Here is a 19325-nt window from a genome sequence, read left to right as displayed (position 1 = left end):
AAACCATCAGGAGTAAGAACATTCCTCCCCCTTTGGCAAGAACCAACAAATATCGCTCATAGGCCTCTTCACCAGGAGGTACTCTGCTCTCTGCATCCCAAGGAAAGCGAGGAAGCGATGGCACTTGGGCTCAGTGGACTCTGGGGCAGAAAAGCTTCTTATGTACTTTCAGTCCCATAAATATGGGAAAGACAAACTCCAGCCCTGAGTCCAGAGGAAACTTTATTCAGTCGTTTCAGGCTGATATTGGACCATCGAATTCTCTAAAAATAGCTAAACATATAAAATAGGCCTCAAATTCAGCCTTCCCCAAAAAACTGCATGTGACCTGAGGGAAGCAGAAAATGTAGTTTCCATCCTGTGATAGTTACTACCTCAAATCTGCACACTCATGCCTTGTCCGAGAGGGTCTCCAGACGGAAAATGGAGAGACCCCAATCTGAAAAAGAGCAGTCAGGGCTGCCCTGGCACCGGCAGCATCAGCTGGCATTGCAGTGCCCTTTCCCACTCTCTGGGCAGTTTTGTGCCCTTTACAGAACTGACTTTCCTGCCTAAGTCTCAAAGTAAACCTTAATAAAGAACATGAAATTCTAATTCCAAAATTCTTTCTAGTCCTATTTCATTCAGGTAGATGGCATCTGTCAACCTCCTAGAAAGTAAAGCACTTGTATCAATGTACAAAGTAAAGTTCTCACTTCTCTATTAACCTGTTCAGTATTTCGTGAGCTGCAGAGAATCTGTTAGCATGACAGAGAAGTTTAGATGTAATTATCTCCATCAAGAGTAAAATTGGCCCCTTGAGATATAAGCCAAATTAATGAGCAAATACATTTATTATAATATATCATCCAATAACATCACCCCGCGCAATGAGATTTGGTGCTGTGATGACATAATGTAATTTCAAATAGATGCCTGAATGACTAGAAAAGGCAGTTCTTATCCAACTACGCAGCAGCTTTTAAAACTGTATTTACTGATAAGGACAAACTATCTATGTACAAAACAAGTATCTCATGTTCTGCTATTTCTTGCATATTTTATTTATAGACTCACCAATTTGCCAGTTAACTGCACAATCCATCTTAGAAATGTGTGCAGTTTAATAAAATTGCAGTTCTCCGTAGTTCATTTTGCTTGCTGAAACTCCTTGACTTGTACCAAGGCCCCTCTGTTCTCTAGTAATCCATTAAGTCTCGCAGAATTGTGTACTTCGTGATTTATTATGACAATGACTGCATGCTGCTCACCTAAAACGCAGAGAGAAAATACTCGTTATTCGTTATTACAATTTAATTTTTTTTCCTCTCTTTAAGTGCTAACACCTAGAGCTGGGCCTTGGCGCTGATGTAATTATCCTCTTTGATAGCTTTTAGGAAAGTAGATGAGACTGCACCAAAAGTATGATCCTTTAATGAACATTTCTTGAGTTTCAATACAGTTTTGGCATACTTTCCCTTCGATATGCGTATGGAAGAGAGCGAAGAGGCTGTTTAGCAGCGGCAGTACCTACTGCACCTCCAGGAATCAATGAGGTCTCACAGGCACTGCAGAGGGCCAAATTAAATCAAAGGAAAAGATTCCGCTCCAAAACGTAAACCAAACTCATTCTGCTGCCTGAAGGACCACCATCTCCAGCACTGTGTTTCCAGCTTGTCCTACCACCTCCAGAGCATTAGGGACTAATCCAAGCTATGTTTATGAAATACAGCTGTATCTCACAAGGGCTCATAAGCTCTATTACAGTATCTTTGCTCAAAATGCTTAGTGTGAAGATATTATATATCCTCATTCTCATGTATGTATAAATGGAATTTCAGAAGTATACTTCTGAAATATACTTCCCTTCTGAAATATACTTCCCCTCCACCCCCCCGACAACCTTATCACATAGTGCAATCTTTCTACCTTTATCCTTTCAAATATCACGTAATGATACAGCAACCCCAAACAGCTACTAAAAACTTCAAAGTGTTTTGAGATATTTAGGTTGGCAAAGCCACTCTTGGTAGAAAACAGTGTATTGCATTGCATCATATAAGAATAAGTTATATGATTTTTTTATGTCTGCATTTCCTAGAAAAAACCCTAAATATTGATAAAGAATGTCAATATCTGAAAGCACAAGTAGCTTTGAAATTTAGCTTGAGGTTTTTGGCATTTGAACTTACCTCCTTATTTTAGAGTGCACTTGTTTTCACTGTTTTGTCTCACAAACATCCAATTTTCAATTATACTGTTAATAATGGGAACTAAAGCAATGGAAATGAGGAAAGAATTCAGTTTCATCAGAAAATGTAACCTAAGACTTTATACTTCAAGAAGAATGCATACAAATCTGTGTTTAATCCTTCAGCTATAAGGGGGAACAGCCACTGAATTAATTCAGAACAGCAAAGGGCTCTCAAGAATGTTTAAGGAACTTCCTGTGTAGAAATTCTGGGACAATATCTTTTCCTGGATAAAAGTGAGCTTGCAATAGTCAAAATGCTGAAATTACAGCTAGTCAAAAATGTTGCAATGGAAGAAAAGAAGAGAAATGGTTAATAAAAAGGAAAGTCTGTATTTCTTGCAACACCAACATACTTAAAAGAAACCCACAAACTAGGAATCAATTAGTACTATCCATGCCATTTATATTAATTTAAAAAATGCTTATCACCAGATTATATTGCTTGTTTGCACCATCCTTACTTCATTAGTGCTAATTAGAAATAATTACAACTGATATATGAAATACTTAATTAAAAGACTTATCTATTTTCACGATTCTAGACCATCCAGTAAAGCATCAACAGCACTCTAATCCCGGGACCTTTTCTAAGGCTTTTAACAACATTTTGTCTTCTCATTATGAGCCAGATTCTTATCAATAAGGAAGAAATCTAATTCTTAACCTTTACTTTCACTTCAAAATAATCAACATCCTAAGAGAAGAACTGACCTTTTTTAGGCTGCTTCCTCAGAAAATGAGCTATTCAGAGTTGCACAGGCAGCTCTCCCTTCCTCTGTCAGTCATCTTGTCTTCCTTTTGAAGTCTTTCACTGTGTTTCACCAGATTTGATACAATGGATGTCGTCATTGGTTTCTTCCAGGTTTCATGAAGCTTCATGGCTGGATAGAGGAAAGAGAGAGAAATTAGTGCCCTCCTTGCTGGAGGGTCCGTGCGGGCTCAGTACGCGGCCTTCCCGCTGCACAGCTCTCGCCCAGCGATAGCAGCAGGCTGCTTTTGTCTGTGCCACCTGAGGGAAGCAGGTTAACGCTTTTACTTTGCCAAATACTAGTATTTCCATGAGAGATTGAAAATAGTGAAGGATATTTGAATAAAAACATTATTGCCCAATTGCACAGCCCAGGAGAGCCAGCCTGAGCGAGAAGAAAGTCATTTCAGAGGAGTCTCCCCAGCCAGGACACCGTCCTTGAGCTGCACAGCTGAGCCAGGAGCGCGAGACGCTAACTTCTGCCAGACGCCCCAGTCGTAAAACTTTCAAGATTCATCGCAGTCTCTCCCAGAACCATAGGAGGGAAAGCAGAAATGCTGGTGGAAAAATCTCTCCTATTTTACAGCTCCTTTTCCCTCAGTATTCAGGAGCACCGACAGAAACCATGAAAAATAGGCTGTGCCCCACTACCTCCCTGGTGGCTGCTGCACTGCCCTTGCCCACCTCGAGGGCCACCCTTCGGGGCACGGGCTCTGCCGCCCAGCTCCTGCCCGACAGCGTCTCCACCGGCACGCGTCCTTACGGACATCGGCACGGAAAGGCAGCACGGGCCCCAATGGGAAACCTCACCTGCCCCGGAGAGGCTGCGGGAATTACGTGTTGCTCCATTAAGAGGCTCACTGCAGGCGAAGAACTGCCTTTTCCCATGCTAGCATCCTTCTAGCCGTAATATTTCATGTTAATGCAATCTAGTGATTAAAACTGCAATGATGAATGAGGACCTATTTTACTCTATCTGTGCTTCCCTGTAATCTCTAGCATTATTTATGCTGTGGATATTTAGAAAGCTGCACTTTAAGCCACATCCTTTTCATTGTGTTATAGCTCCAATGGCCTCAAATAAACCTGTTTCTCTCTGTCGTAGCCAAACAGCCATACCATATAGTCCGGTTACAAGGCACTATGGGGTCCAGCTTCTGTCTTAGCCTGAGAATGAACAGTCTGAATTATAGACTACACCGGGCCCAAACTCAGCCCTGCAACTTCAAAGACTGGCAAGGGTAAACTTCCTTTTAAAGTCTCATAAACTGGCAGGCTAAAATTATCACTGCAGTTGTCAAGAGTTTTATATGTATTAAATCTCATCTATGATAGAGTGCTAGCCAGGCTCAGTGTTTGTTTACGAGAGAAAAGCAATCATAAAGAGAGAATTAGCTCCCTCCATCCTCCCCAAGCCTCGTTCGAGAGGACTCCTCCTGGCAGTCCTGCAGCCCAAAATGGGAAAGTGCCAAAGATGAACGATGCCCTCCTGATTTTTCCTTCTTTATCAAATACACAGCTCCCTGCAAGGTCATCTTCTGCAGAACAGAACAGCTCTGGCCAGGATTGGTAATGAATAATTCAGTCGTCTTTATTTACCCAGATAATTTTGGGGGTAAGAACTGTGAGTTAGCCTTCTATCAGTATTTGAATAAATACAGGAAAACCTGTACAGGGCAAGTATGGCTTCCAGCTTGAGACAAATGAGCCTTCTCCAGCCCAAATGTTTCATCACTTAATGGTGTTAAGTATACAATGAGAGAATGAAGCAGCCACCAAAAAGGATTGCAACTGGCACAAAGTACATAAAGTACTTGAAAAGCCCTTTTACAAAACTCACAAGGTATTTCTTAACAGAGTTGTTGTGCAGATGTTTTTTGTAAAGGACCAGAAAAACAAAGTAGCCCAGATCTGTATCCCACGTGACAAATGATTTAGTAGTATATATTTCAAAGAGATGCTGAATGCAGCTTTTCCATACATAATGAGAGAAAGCTGAATAAAAGGAATGCTTTAAAGATGAGCAAAATAGACCTCCGAAAGCCCATTCTCAATATACTTACCCTGTATCCTAGAAATGGAAGAAACAGTGACCCAGCTGACAGAGTTGACAACCACCTGTAAATTCATGTGAAAACATCACTTTCCCCAGTAAGTTCCCATATGGATTACTTTTACTTCCTGTTAACTTTCAAATAAGCCTTACTCTATTCTGTTCTAGCTCTGACATTGCCTTCAGATGCTCTGGCTTTTGTAATAATAAAGACAAGTGAGAAATTATGGAGAGAGATTTATTGAAAGTGACTGAATGCTCCAGGGTGCCATAGTAGGAGGTTCGATCCTCAGAGCAATTTTATAGCACATTGAGGCTGTTTAGACTTGCAACTTAAGGATTTTAAACTTTCTCCTGATTCAGAGCTATTTTGACATAGCTTCAAAGCAGGATCATCTCAAAGCACTACTGAAGGAAAAATAGAAGTCTTTTTCAATGACAGATCTAATATCCAAACTGAATCTAACTGTTGTCAAATAAATTATTACTGATCTAGCACTTCTGGTAGTGAACCCTGTATTATGCACCTGGCCCTAGATTTTTTAGGCTCCATTTTTAGCACATTGTGTTTGCAGATTAATTTTAAAAATGCTCAGTTGTGTTACCAGTTTGTGTGGACAGCTGACCATAACTGAATCCACTTTCTTTGTAAACTCAGCAATCAAGGCTTTATGTTAGTTATAATGTTAAATGCTAAATCCATTTAAAAATATGCAAGTGCAGTTTATTTGATTTTCCCCAAATGCAATGACTTTGTGACTAAACAGATATCTGTATTCACCTTAAGACATATTTATTAGCTTTTTACATTTCCTCTAAAATTCATTCTAACTCACCAGCAAGTTCTAAAACTATATTGAAAGTTCAAACAACTTCTGAAGTAGAGCTACAGAGTGGAGAGGAGATTCACCAGCATCTCAGGGCTGCTTGCACAGCCCGGGCTCCCGGGGACCCTCACCTCCTCCGGGGGTTTGGAAGACTGAGATAAGGGGATAAAACCTGCTGCCTCTGGGAGGGGAAAAATAGATGGAGAGGGAAAAGAGACAGTGCCCACTCATAAAGGGCAAACTCTACATAGAAGATATTTTCTTCCAGAAGCGCGAAATGAAAAAGGTGACTGACAGTATAGAGTTTTTAAGACTAATTACTTTGATAAACTGAAAATCTAATGGTTCATAAAAAGGTGCAAATTTAGTAGCATAATAAATAGATGGAACATGACTGAATTTCTTAAAAAAAGAACAGAGATATAGAAGTTTGACATTTCATAATTTCTGTTTGGATTTGTTTTCAGATCAATCAAAATGTTGCATTCAGATTGTGACTTTTCATTTTATGTGGTGATGTGCTTAGAAGGAAAAATAATCTCAGAACAAAACTATCCAGACATCCCTTTCCATAATGCTGAACTGAATTTTTTTCCTTATGTTCAATTTTTTTTCCCAAAATAACATTTCCGTTCAGTCAACATATTATTGTTGAAATTTGCCGGTTGATCAGCAAAATAAAATCCTTTTCCATCAAGAAAACAGACAGAATCTGACTGGTCTCAAACAGGCTGCACGTAATGAAAAAATGTGTTTATGTTGCTTCATAAGATTTCAACTACTAGTTGACCACGTTTTAAAGACACTGTTTAACAATTTTTGGGCTGCAGCTAGAAAATGCTCTTTGGCAAGAGTTTGTCCCACTCCAAAATTTTCATTGTCCTCAAAAGTACTTGCACTGGCACATAATTATGTTTCATAGGCTCAGTCACTTTGCTCAGCTTCATATACTTACATTCTCTTTGTGTGTTTTCTTTATAAGAAAATAAATTGAACATTTTATTTGTATTCCCCTTCTTAAAAGTGCTTAAGAAATATTCTTTGTTGCCTTTATCTGTATCCATCTTACACATAGTTCAATTTATTTTGAAGCTCTACCATTGATTTGTCAGCCACCAAATTCAGTTTTGTCTTTGGTTTTTAAAATAACATGGCAAAAGAAATGATGCTGCTGAGCTGAATCAGTAGCTCTTTCCATTATGCCAGTATTTACTTTGAGAAGGAAGGACCAGCGAGAGGCCTGATTATGAGAACTTCAGCAGGAACGTATTCACAGGCAGTGAATTTTACCATCTTAAGGTTTCAAATGTCACGTGAAATTCCCTTTCCTGAATTTCATTTGTTCTTTTGTTATTTTTGAAACTTATTTCATTTTATTGTCTCAGCTGCAACAGTAAAATTTTTAAGTAAAATTAAAGAGTCAGCTTTGTTCAGTGCCTGGTAGCCTTTTTCATTTCTTTTTTTGCTCCAAGTTATGCTTCCCCCCCAGCCAGTCTGTGTCAATCCACCTAATCTGGGCATGTCTCTGGCTTTCCTGCAGAGCTTCATTCAGCCCTCGTGACTTGTGGTGCTTCTCCTGGCTGACAGTTCCCTTGCCCTTTTAACAGTTTGTTTCCTTAAAAATCGCCTGCCCACCAAGGGATACAAGGACAAGCTAATGTGTTACATACCTTCCCAAAATTTCCATAGGATCGCGTGGCATTTCATCTCCGCGCACTAAAATCAAAATGTAAAAAACGAAGTACCGTCCCTAGTATGAGCCTGGGGCACTGATCACAGCAGCCCTCAGCGCTCGCGGAGTCCAACCAGCCGGATACGACCGCTGCCCGGGTCGGAAGAGCTGCGAGAGGTCTCACTCGCAGGCCCCTCGCTCGCTAGTCTGTATTCTCCGGAAAGACTTTGGAGGACTAAACCGAGCACTGGATCTGGCAACAAGCAATTTCACCCATCACTGTCGCAAAATAAATTTTATTTTGCAAACTCAGTCAACTTCAGCGAATGAGAATCTAAACAGGATTTTTTCTCCTAAGACTGTTTCTGAATTACTATTCTGCATTGATTTCTATTACAAAAGACCATTCCTGCCTGACTTTTTTTTGAACATAAATAGCACTCTGCTCTATAGCTTCAATCATGTTGAACAAAATACATTGATTCCTCCCTTTTCTGTGTGGACCACTAATCAATAAAATCTAAATAAAAAAAAATCAGACCTCTTAATCTCTGTCCTTTCATGAAAATAACACTGCATAAAGAAAGTAACTATAGTAAATGTAGTTCAATAAATTAAATTCTATATATTTTCCTTCCAAACATACCGGCATGCACACAAGACAAAAGCAGAATTTGCTGCTAAAGTTAAATCTTAAGAAAAAGGCATATAACCAACTATTTTAAAAAATAAAGTGCTGTTTTTTTCTTTCCCTTCCTCCTGTCTTCACTTCCCCCCCAGCTTCCTCAAGAGGACACCTTCGACAAGGTAACTAGCATCTTGGGACACTTTATGGAAGCTGGCCTAGCAGACTCTGAAGTATGCTTTTTTGGCCTCAAAATTAACACATACTTGGAAGCCTTTCAGCCCGCTTCCCTAACTTTATAGTTAGGGAAGCCAGGTTCAAAAGGAGATGGCTGAAATCCATTGCTGCCAAAGTTCAGGGAAGCCACACATCTCACCTTAGGGACCACACTGCGAAACGCTTCAGAAATATGAGGGACGGCGATTTCCTGAAACAGCTTGGCTCTGGAGATAGCCTGGCTGCAGGCCTGCAAGGTGTAAAGAAGTAAAAATGCCCGTTGACTTCTGCAGGCCAGGTGGCCACAGGAGAAGATGGCCCTGCTTCCAGGCCAAGGAGGTCCAAGTACTGCCAAAGCCAGAAAACAGCACCCATGGCTGGCAGCCGTCACCCGCTTCATTACACTTACACAGGGTTACAGTGGTTCAGAGGCTGCTGCCTGTGAACAAACACAAACGTGTTTATTTGAGAAGCACGCAGAGAAGTTGGCGCATTTTTCACAATCTCTCTCTTACTTGATCAGGGACTAAGACCAAGAGCAGTTGGCTTTGTTTGCTTCTTAGTTATCTCAGAGACTCCGTGAAGCCTGAACACAGCCAAGGTGGCACTCGTGGTGTGATCAACGTACCTGCCGCGCAGCCAGCCTGAGGTGAGGCAGACGCTCACGCCGCTCTTGCAGATGGAACAAACTTGGCTTGCTGCAGCCTGCGAGGCTGCCAGCTCTTCACAAAAGAGCACCCAGCTCTGTCCCATAGGTCTCAACACAGTGAATTATATGATGAACTCCACCCAAAAATGCAAAGTGAATTTGCAATGCCTCAGAAACATGAACCTGAATGGCAAATATTGGATGAGATATTCAAAGGATAATCTGTACCCCCAAACACCGTTCAGTCAAGCTGCATCTGAACTTCTGCTCTACATTACTGTCCCTGCATGAAGCTAGCCACGATAAAAACAGCAATCCAGTGCTGCATGCTGAAAGTACAGTGTCATTGCCTTAATCACTTGTAGCTGCATGGAGCAGGCATCATTTCTGAAAGGTTAATGTGATGTGTGCTGTAATTTGCTACCACAGAGCAACTTTGAGGGGTGGGGGGGGGGGCGTTCAGTTTTTTACTTTATTTTACAGTATTTTCTTTACTTTGTATCATTTGGTTGATAACCTGGAAACCCAATGAGCAGATGGAGATAATCCTTGTATTCGTTCAGCAATAGGACCACTTCTGTTAGGACAGCTGGGAATCACTTTAGGAGAGTTTGGTTTGCAAAGGACAGAGGAGGTTTCAGCATTGCTTTGGCTGCACAACGTCAGCATCTTGCGAATGCCTCTACAGCGATTGGGATTTTGCAATCAGCTTTTACCTCATTAGTTTGTAGCTGAACAGACACAAACACCGGGCTCTGTGTTTGGATGAGCTGAAGCCTTTTCCTGAGTTCATAGCATCAAAGGATGAACTTCCTCGTGAACTGGAAAGCAAAGGGGTAGCACGGATCTGCCTAAGCAAGGCTATTCTTTATGCAATTTAAAAATAAAGCCTTTGTTTTGCTCAGTTTGCAAGGGGAAGTGTTTAGTACACCTCTTAGGGCCTAGATGCACCAGCAAAGGTAGCTGATATGTTGTTTACAAACACTGTGGCTATTCTGCGGATGCCTCAGCTCCCTATCTGGAGCTGGGTAACAGCCGAGAGGTTCAGATGTCACTGTTGTCACGAGGGAGAAAGGAGAGCAATAGTGCTTGCCGCAGGGACAAAGACCTGCTCAGAACATTACAGCTCCCTAACGCAATTTTAAATTTGAAAGATAAATTAATCTGGTCCGTGGGGATAAACATATTCAGAAGTATTTATCAACAGAATTTACCAAACGACTCACTCATGGTTGCAACAGACACAGCCACTAGAAGAGACATCAGATGTGATATCTGTTCCCTTTTCCAGAAGCTATGCGTCTCGTTCCTCCCTTATCCAATGGAGGAGAGTATAAATATGCTTCACGACACTGTGAGTAGGAGAAATGTAAAAGTCAGAAAAAAAACTTACGTTTCCAGGAATGAAAGGTACGTCACAACTGTGAAGGAAAATCCAGGGAATCTGAAAGGTAATGGGAATTATGCATTCAAAAAGCAAAATACATCAATCTTTCCTGACATCACCAGCAGCAAACAGTGAGAATGAAGGCCATGCAAATGGGTGCAATTCCAAAGGAAAAAGTTCCTTCAGTCCCATCACTGGTGGGGAAGGGAAGCATAAGCAGGGGGACAGCACGCCATTGGGCATACCAAGCAAAATCCAAGCACTGTCAAAGCTGAAGCAAAATCCAAGACCAAATCCTCTCATCTTGGTCCACTTGGTGCTGTGTTTAATCGTTTCCAGCATGTCAGAGGACAGAAGGTCGCTTGCCTCGGTGATGTTTAAAGCAATCACCATCTGTGCCTCTGTGCACCCAAGGGGCAAGGTCTGCAGCTTTCCCAGCGCAAGCAAGTTGTGATGGGGCAGCTGCTGACACAGCCGTTTCAGAGTCACTGGTTTAGCCTGATGGGAGGGAGACATCAGAGAGTATCTATTTTGTCCCTGCTCTAAATATTCTTAAAAATTCTCATTGCTGAGCTGGATTTTTTTTTTAGAGAGACTATTCTTTGTTAATGTCACTTGCTAAGACAAGAGCTTTCTAATATCAGTATTTACTGCAAAAAAAGTTAAATATTTCAAAACATTATAGAAATCAACCATGAAATTTTACATGACACATTCAAATATTATGAAGATAATTTTTCTAAAAGGTAGGATACAGAGAAGCATGATTCAGTGTGAAATCTAGCTTTCTTCAGATCATGTGTTTCATCAGTGTTGAATACAGCCATGCTCAGTGCTCTCAGCAGCACATCGCAGTGAAACTCCTGTATCCGGAGGATGCTCTGCTGGGATCTTGCTGCAGCTTTCTTACAGTTTTCTTGCTGCAAGAAATGTTCTTGATCACAGTCCATGCACTGATCTGCACATAGAAAAGGAACAGGAAAACTGAAGCTTTCAGGAACAATTTTTTTCTCATCAGGTTAATCTAGCTTTTCACTCTTTTTTGGTCAGAAAAAATGGTCAAATGGAGCCTGCTTAGTCCACAAATTTTAAAAATCTGTGTCCAGACCAGACATATAGTATCAAAATAAAACTTTCAAACAAAAAGCTATTTCAAAATGAAAAATCAGCATTTCATTCTGGAATATACAGAGTAGTGAGGTTTTTTTTCAGACTTTTTTCCAGAACAAAATGTTGAAAGTAGTAACCCAGTGCCATTAATTAGTCTGATTCTATGAACTCTAAAACTCTGTTAATGTGTCTGAACAACTTGTGTTATATTCCTCTGCGTGTAAAAATATGAATTGTCCTTGCCCATGACTGAATGAACCCCTTTAAAAGCAATTGCATCTTTTTACCATATTTGTTTTTTTTTTTTTTAATTTTGGAATCAAAAACTAAATTAAACTCAATTCTTAAAGATACCCAAGGTTTTGCCAAGACAATAACCTCATTGCTGGAAACAAACTCACTTCTAACTTCTCTGCCTTGAGCACCTGCAAAGCTCAAGTGTCCTCCTCTGCTTTTTGTTCACTTTCTCACATGGAAAGTCCCGATCTAAGTATATGACGTTAATCACGAACACAGAAAGCAGTAAGGACGTAAGAAGTGCCGTAACAGCCTGAGCACTTCTGCTACAGGGATGCCAATATTTATCATATGAACAGTCTTGTGTGAGCCCCCCTCACCATCTACAACTTAAAGAAATACAACCACTAACTTAACTCCAAATTATGCCATTTAAATGCACGCTAACCATTGCTGGAACTTGACTAGCTGATGCTAAATTGGCTAAGTTATTAATTGCTATGCCTGCTTCTCTCCTGCGTCCTTCCTGGAAATGGTAAAATGAAAAATGCTGATGATGGCTTCCCAATGTACCTTACACATATATTAATTAACAAGAGTAAGATTTTAATCAGCTTCCATCAGAGAAAGATTAATTGAAACATTCAGAAATTTATGTCAGAAAGCTCTTTTTACTTCCAAAGGAATCAGAGGGGAAAATCTTTGCAATTACACTGTGTGTGCTTGCTAGCAAAAAGTGTCTGTGACTTGGATTTTGTTCCAAGACTGCACTAGATTTAATACAACTACAAATCAGTTCCTAGGTTTTGACATCCAATATAAATTTTGTTACACTGAGACTTTAGGGACTTTGCAGCGAGCTATCATAAGAAGCTTTTAGGATTATTTGGACATTCTGAAATTTGTTCTTACCTTCCAACTCTGTTTGAGTGAAATAGGCCAAGGGAGACAGATTGAAGAAAGCTGCCGGTGTTTGTTCGGCTCATTTTGAAGTTTCCCTGGCAGAGCCGGCTCGCCCCGGCATTTGTCACTTGCGGTGGGAAGTTGGTGTCGTTCCCAGCTGCAAAACTGCCCAAGTTCAGGGGAGGAGAGCTGGTAAGCAGTGCCCTAGCCGCTGGTTTTCCTTGGACTGACGTGAACTTCTCTGCGCTTGGAGCCCCTCTGCTGCAAGTAGGAGCCTCACATTTTTCCGCAGACGGACAAGAGCCTGGGTGGGATCTCCGGACCTCGCAGCTACTGCTCTGCCCCAAACGCCACCACCCAATAAATTTTAATCCATTCCTAGGCTTGCAGTTTCTTCCAGTTTTCTGAGTCACATCAAGGATTTGGTTTATTGAATTTTAACAACAGAAAACTTTAAGGATTTGGAATTGAAAGTGTACCTCGTTCCTTTTGCTTTTAGCAAAAGAAACCCCACATCTACTAATGACTCATTCTGTTATAATCGCTCTGTCTTTGGACCTTCATTATCCACTGCAAATGAACAGCACACAACGGCTGGACTAGAGCTGCTCCTGACTTCCAATTTTATTTATGTTCCCTGGCTCACTTCCAAGCGTAATGTCCAAAAGAGTAAGAGTGCAGCATTTGACTGAGCCACGGCCTGGAAAGCATTGCTGGGGCAGGGTTTGGTATAATACTAACTTTTTCTTAACACTGATATTTTTAATATCCAATAAAGCCTACTCAGATTATATATTATAACAGGTTTTAATTAGACAAATAAAATCTCTTTGGGTCATATTTTACCTCACTTTAAAGCAAAATTCTGGAATAATTTCAGTGGGAAACCTGCTAAAATAATGCAATGACCATCTGCAGGCAATGTTACTTAAGATAACGCCACTTCATTATCTGTATTATAACAAAATATAAAATTCAGGGCTGCTTAAAATTCATTTGAACAATGTGGCCCTGTGTTAATAATGGGATGTGAAATCAGTGTTTTTGAACTCTTGACAGAAAAATAACATATTTATAAAGCATCTTTTGTCTCCTATCAGACACTGAATCACTGTAAACCATATGCAATTAAAGTATGAGAAATAAAAGACAATTTTTAAGAGCCAGAGTCGCTCTCTAGACATACGACTGGAATACTCCTTTACTCCAAGAACCGTCTCCCCAACAGCTCATGAACAGGTACTACCCAACTGTTTAAGCACAGTAGTATATAATTCCAAACCATTTTAAAAGGCATAATAAAAAAAACCCAAAATACTAAAAAATAAAAAGGAAAACAAACTGGCTTTGGCTTGTAATTTTCAGAAATCCTATCTGGAAGACCTTTTCTTTGACCAAATGTGCTACACATTGCATGAATTCAAAACCATTTTCTACACAAATAATTACAGGTAAGTATTCTGGGAACCCTGCAACTCTACCGGGCTACCATAAAATAGAGGCTGAAGATCCTTCTGAAATTTGGATGCCTAGACGTGCCTGTGATCATTTCTCATGTCAGGGCTACGACAGCACCCTGTGATCTTCAAATGAAGGAAAACAGCCCACACTGAACATGGAGCAGTTTTCAGCTAGATTTGAAAATTCTGCAGATGATAAAGTTTTCCTTTGCATCATAAGGAATTATATTTAAAGTATTTGATTCAGAGGAAGAACCTATCTGCTTGAAAATACAGCAGCCTACGAGGCTGTATACAAGCGAGACTGTTCTCTTCAGAGCTTTGAGAGCAAAATTCCTCCCACAAATGCTCATGATGGTCAAGCTCAGCACGTCGACACCTGCGGCATGAGCTGAGACTGCTAAACTGGGAATCCCTCTCTTTTCCCTCCGAACTTTTCCCGTGTTTGAAAAAATAGAAAAAATAGTTTATTAGACTGTTTCAAAGCTTTCGTAAAGAGCATCATCCTGACAAGGGAGAGAGTCTGCGTACCAGAGAAGACAACTCTGGTTGATGTAGTAAGACATTTAACTAGGTCATGCAGTTCCCCTGTATAAAAATGTATTTGTATGTGTGTCACGCAGTGCCAATATTAACTAATTTATAATGATCCCAGCATTCTCCCAAGAACTTCCCACCTTGCTACTTAATAAACATAACAAAATTAGCAGCAACTTAGCAACCTAGGGCAGCTTGGTTAGGAACGTAAGGCCTGAAAGGTGGAGACACCACTCGCAGGTGCCATGTGAGGAAGCTTACCCTGAAAGATGGCAGGACAGGAGATACGATGGTGTCCATTTGCATTTGAAGTTGTTTTGTTGCTTTTGCAGGAAATTTTTGTTTGTTTTTTGCAACTTTGCAACTTCCAGGCTTACTTCTATTTTGGCCAAATGTGCTCCATATTTGTCTGCTAAATGCTCATTTGCAAAGCTTTAGGACTCCTCCTTCCTTCAGATGTTCATTGCAACAGTGCAGCAGTGTGTTTTAGACTGAAGAGCTTTCTTTTATGCTTTATTAGGGGCTCCACACTGTCCATGTGCTTTCTTTTTCTGTCTTGTCTTGGCATTCGAGGTGCATCACTATTATTTTCCCATTGACAGTCTATTAAGACTTTGACTTATCATTTTGGTCCATCACCAAGGAGTCTGAAGGATTTCCCTTACCGCTGAGGCAGTGGGTAGAGCACTGATATTTGCTGAAGTGAGATGGATTATGTGCAACTACCTGTCTCCTGTGCATATGACAGTGAATCAGCTTGACTAGATTTGCAATTATTGAAAAAAATGTTTAAATACAGGACTGTGCAGAAGAGACAAGAAGCCTGAGACTTTTTAAAAGATATGCTATTTTCTCCCTTTGGAAATCTAACCACTTCTGAAAGATGCTCCTTAAGATGGTATTTGCTCTTCAGTCGTACCACACACCTCCAGGATACAATGTGTCCTACCAGTTCTCCTTCTCGGAGTCAGGCAGTGCTTCCAGGACTGCTGTATTCACCTAGAGAGAAGAACATGCTCCGTAAGAGAGAGGGAATGATGTCTAATAGCTTTGGACCTTGAGCCTTTTGGACCTTTGGCATCCCAGAATTGCACAAAATTTGTCTCACAACTTTCAGAAACAGACAGCAGTGACCAAGTCTCTCTGAGTCTTCCCCAGCCACGTTCTGCTTGGTGTGTTGCCCTTTTCATCAGAGGCATTGCCAGCCTCAGCTTTGGAAGTCGGTGTCACAACACAAATATTCTGTTGATGCAGTGTTTTTGAAAGTGAATGTAGATTAGAACTGGGCAACAAGTCTTGGGTAAATCAATACAACCCTGTTACTCTGTGTCAAAGGCAGCGATGGAAACTTGAAAAGAGTTCAATAATAAAGTTCTGCCTGAAAGACAAAAGTTAGTCCTCAAAGGCAAACTCTTCCAGACATTTTTTTAAGATGCCATTAAAAATGGCTATGAAGAACTTATGCTACTCATTATTCAACTCATAGCTGTGATTTCCGGTTAAAACAGCTAGGCATATTCCCAAATGAGAAAAAATAACTGGAAAATTAGTTGCCAAATTCTGCTTTTCTGCTCAGGAGCAGATTATGCTTACTTAACACCTGAAATGCTAAAATACATTTCTTAAATAAGAGAGTCAAAAGTTCCAGGCAACCAATGCACATGGCTTTCCCTACATCACATATCAAACTGACCAGCAAAAGACCTATGCATTTAGAGTCCAAATTAATTATTTCAGCAAATCAGCAACAACAACATCTATCAACATCTCCAGTTACATTACATCCACATTTTAATGAAAAAAAGTTTGCGATATAATGCTGAAGACCAGAGACAAAGGGCAGCACTGGCAGTGTTTAATCAAGTTAGCTCTATTTTTGTTGTGAAACCAAGAATTTCAAAATAGGTATTGTTCAGTTATGATCTTCAGAAATATGGAGGGGAAAAAACCCTTTCCTACTTCCTGGTATTCTTCTTCTTTGTATCTCATATGCCTGTGCTTTCTCTTTCATTATTTGGCTTGGCCAAAATGAGCTCGTCTTCATCCTAAACTATGCTGGGCCTCCAGGTACCTGTGTGACATGTCCCGTTGTGCCATGGTGGCACATCTTGGGGAACTGCTACAAGCCCAAGACAACCTTCCCTGTGCTCTTCCACTGGCCTTAGCATCAGACCTCCTTCCTTCCAGTCAGCCCCATTTTTATGGCAAATATTCACTCTCCACAATTTTTATTAATTTCCATCCTTCCCACAGTCGCTTATAATCATCCTCCTCATCTTTCATATCTTACTCCCCTCCATTGCTTCCCATAATGTTTCCATCGACTCACCCAAATTATACAGAGTTATTAAATTAGGCAAACAATGCAGGATCTTTCAGTTTCAATAAGCACAACTGTTCTTCTATACACATGAACCAGGTATTGGATCTGACTGCTCCCAAGGCTGGAACTGTCCTAAAGCCAGAGCACAAACCTCGACTCACTCTTGCAGGGCATCTGGCAACTGCCATAAACCAAGCTTTACACGAGATATTTTGAGAACTGGTATATGCAACAGTGTAGGACCCAGCCCTGAGAAAGGAGTCCCTCTCACCCAGGATTTGGTTCACACATTCACTGCTTTTACATATTTCACAGCCGCTAGCCCCCTTTGTTAAATAGCACTATACTGCCTTTCAGATGTGCACCCCACTGCTGGCTGCCTGCCGCACATCTGCACAAGTTTCTCAAAACTAAGCTGCAAACACTCATCATTCCTTGCGTGAGCATCTGAAGGAGCAGCTGCCTCGTATTGATGAAAAATCTCTGCTTGCACCTAAGAATGTCAATTATTCAATATTTTACTATTCATTCTTAAGCTCTGCCAAAAGTTTTACTTAGAGAATAGAAGTGACAGACTTTGGCATTTCTCCAGGTCTACAAAGGAGGCAAACACTAAAGATCACTTTTTGCTGACCAAGTTCTAAGAGTTTTGAGCATGATTAAAAAGCCTATTTGGCCAAAAAAAAACCCCACGAACTTTAAAGGAACACTGCCAGGTCACACCTAAGCATCAGGGTGGGGATAATAAAAGCAAAACAACATGAAAACAAAGCACTTTGTGAAAAAATGCATCCCTCTTCTGTATTTTTTTTAATTCTATTTATACTAACAGTACAGCCTTCAGCACCCAGACATTGCTGTAGTGCCTTGGCATGGAGGAACCTGCACATGAGACATTTACAGTTTGAAATTAGGTGGTTGCTGTTGTCCTGCAGCAGGGGTTTAATCTAATCTGTTTTTTATACTTAATAGAAATGGACAAGGAGAGTTTGTGCGCTCCATTAACACATCTCAGGAATTTCCAATGAGGAGTCACAATTTCATAAGCCATTCAATTTCTGCCTTCAAGGGCACACCTGCTTCGCCCAGAATCTACACTACATCCCAAATGAAACTGGGATGTTGAACACTTCTGAGAGCCCTGCTAAGTGCCTTTTAGGCAGTGTCTCTTAGCCTTTCTTCTCCTTCTGCAAAAAGGGGTAACATTCCTCCTTTATAGCTCCACAGGGTTCTGTTAATGTGAATGTCACCTTATTAGAAAATATACTGTAGGTTGATAAGGATATTGAAACGAACATTTGATGATCAAATTTGACAGTGTGTCTTTAGTGGGAATAGACATTGGTGTTACAATGGGGAAAGGCAATGACACGATTTGCAAGTTGGCTGGGAATATCAGACCCGCAACAGTTGTTCTCAAACAGCAGCTACCACTAAGTTGCTTCAGGCTAAATCCTCTCCCCCGGACAGCTTTCAGCAATTTAACCTGCAGAAGGTTTCAAACATCTCCTCTTATGCCAGGTCAGTACCATACCTCGGCTTCATTTCTAATGAGAGCCGTTATAGTCACACAAATCATGAGGTATTAAAAAACGGCCAACCACATTACATCCCCCCTTCAGGGCCATAATAATGCATTTCCATTCCGAGCACACTTACAGGTTTGAACAAGGTTATCGAAAGAAATCTGAAAGCTACCTTAACTTAATTTTATTGTCCCACTTCTTTGGAAAAAATCAGGTACTTGTCTTTTTTAATATCTCCCAAGCACTTGGTGTTAGGAGCTTAATTACAGATTTGTAAATCTATATTCATGAAACACTACATTTTCAGTGTATTATAAATGAAGGATTTACAGTCTCAGAACTTTGGAGGTTACTGAGGATGGCAAAATTGCAGGAAGAATGGGGAATTAATAATAGTCAGCATGTGTTATTGAAAAAGAAAACCTGTGAAAATGTGGAACAATGTGACCATTTCTCAAACCGGTAAAAACATTTCCTTTATACGGACAGGTACATGAATGTTTATCTACAACCACTTTGAGGAAAGAAGAACACGGAAAAAGGTTACAGGCTGGGTTGTAGGTTGTGCCTAAATCAGATGCATCTTTGAGCATAGGATGAATAGTGGCCCTGAAACACCCATCACACATGTACAAGGAGCTATGTATATACTGGTTTCCCCTCACTTACCAACACTGAGGTCTGATTTTTCTCTTTACTTACCCCTTTCAGATGTTCAGTTCTTTAACTCTCGCTGCAGGCTGGTCACTTGTCCTGTTTTTTTGGTGTGAAGGAAAGTTGAGGGAGGGCAAACTGTTTGGGGAGTTATCAGTGTCCAGC

At 40.6% G+C, this 19325-nt stretch overlaps 1 long non-coding RNA gene across 1 annotated transcript in view; it reads right to left on the bottom strand.

Moving 5' to 3' along the window:
- The window catches only part of LOC112986416 (uncharacterized), a 56699-nt gene that overhangs the window by 23851 nt on the left and 13523 nt on the right, over positions 1 to 19325 (bottom strand). The window contains exons 4-10 of the long non-coding RNA XR_010390422.1: positions 14919 to 15656; positions 10656 to 11368; positions 10417 to 10467; positions 8535 to 8813; positions 2945 to 3114; positions 2172 to 2252; positions 1057 to 1250 (exon numbers count right to left, since the gene is read on the bottom strand). This is a non-coding gene — a long non-coding RNA (uncharacterized LOC112986416). The remainder of the gene's footprint in view (positions 1 to 1056; positions 1251 to 2171; positions 2253 to 2944; positions 3115 to 8534; positions 8814 to 10416; positions 10468 to 10655; positions 11369 to 14918; positions 15657 to 19325) is intronic.

This window comes from Dromaius novaehollandiae, chromosome 9 (assembly GCF_036370855.1).
Source record: "Dromaius novaehollandiae isolate bDroNov1 chromosome 9, bDroNov1.hap1, whole genome shotgun sequence".
Lineage (NCBI taxonomy): Eukaryota > Metazoa > Chordata > Aves > Casuariiformes > Dromaiidae > Dromaius > Dromaius novaehollandiae.
Note: the sequence above shows the minus strand (reverse complement) of the source record. Positions and strands in the feature narration are given on the sequence as shown.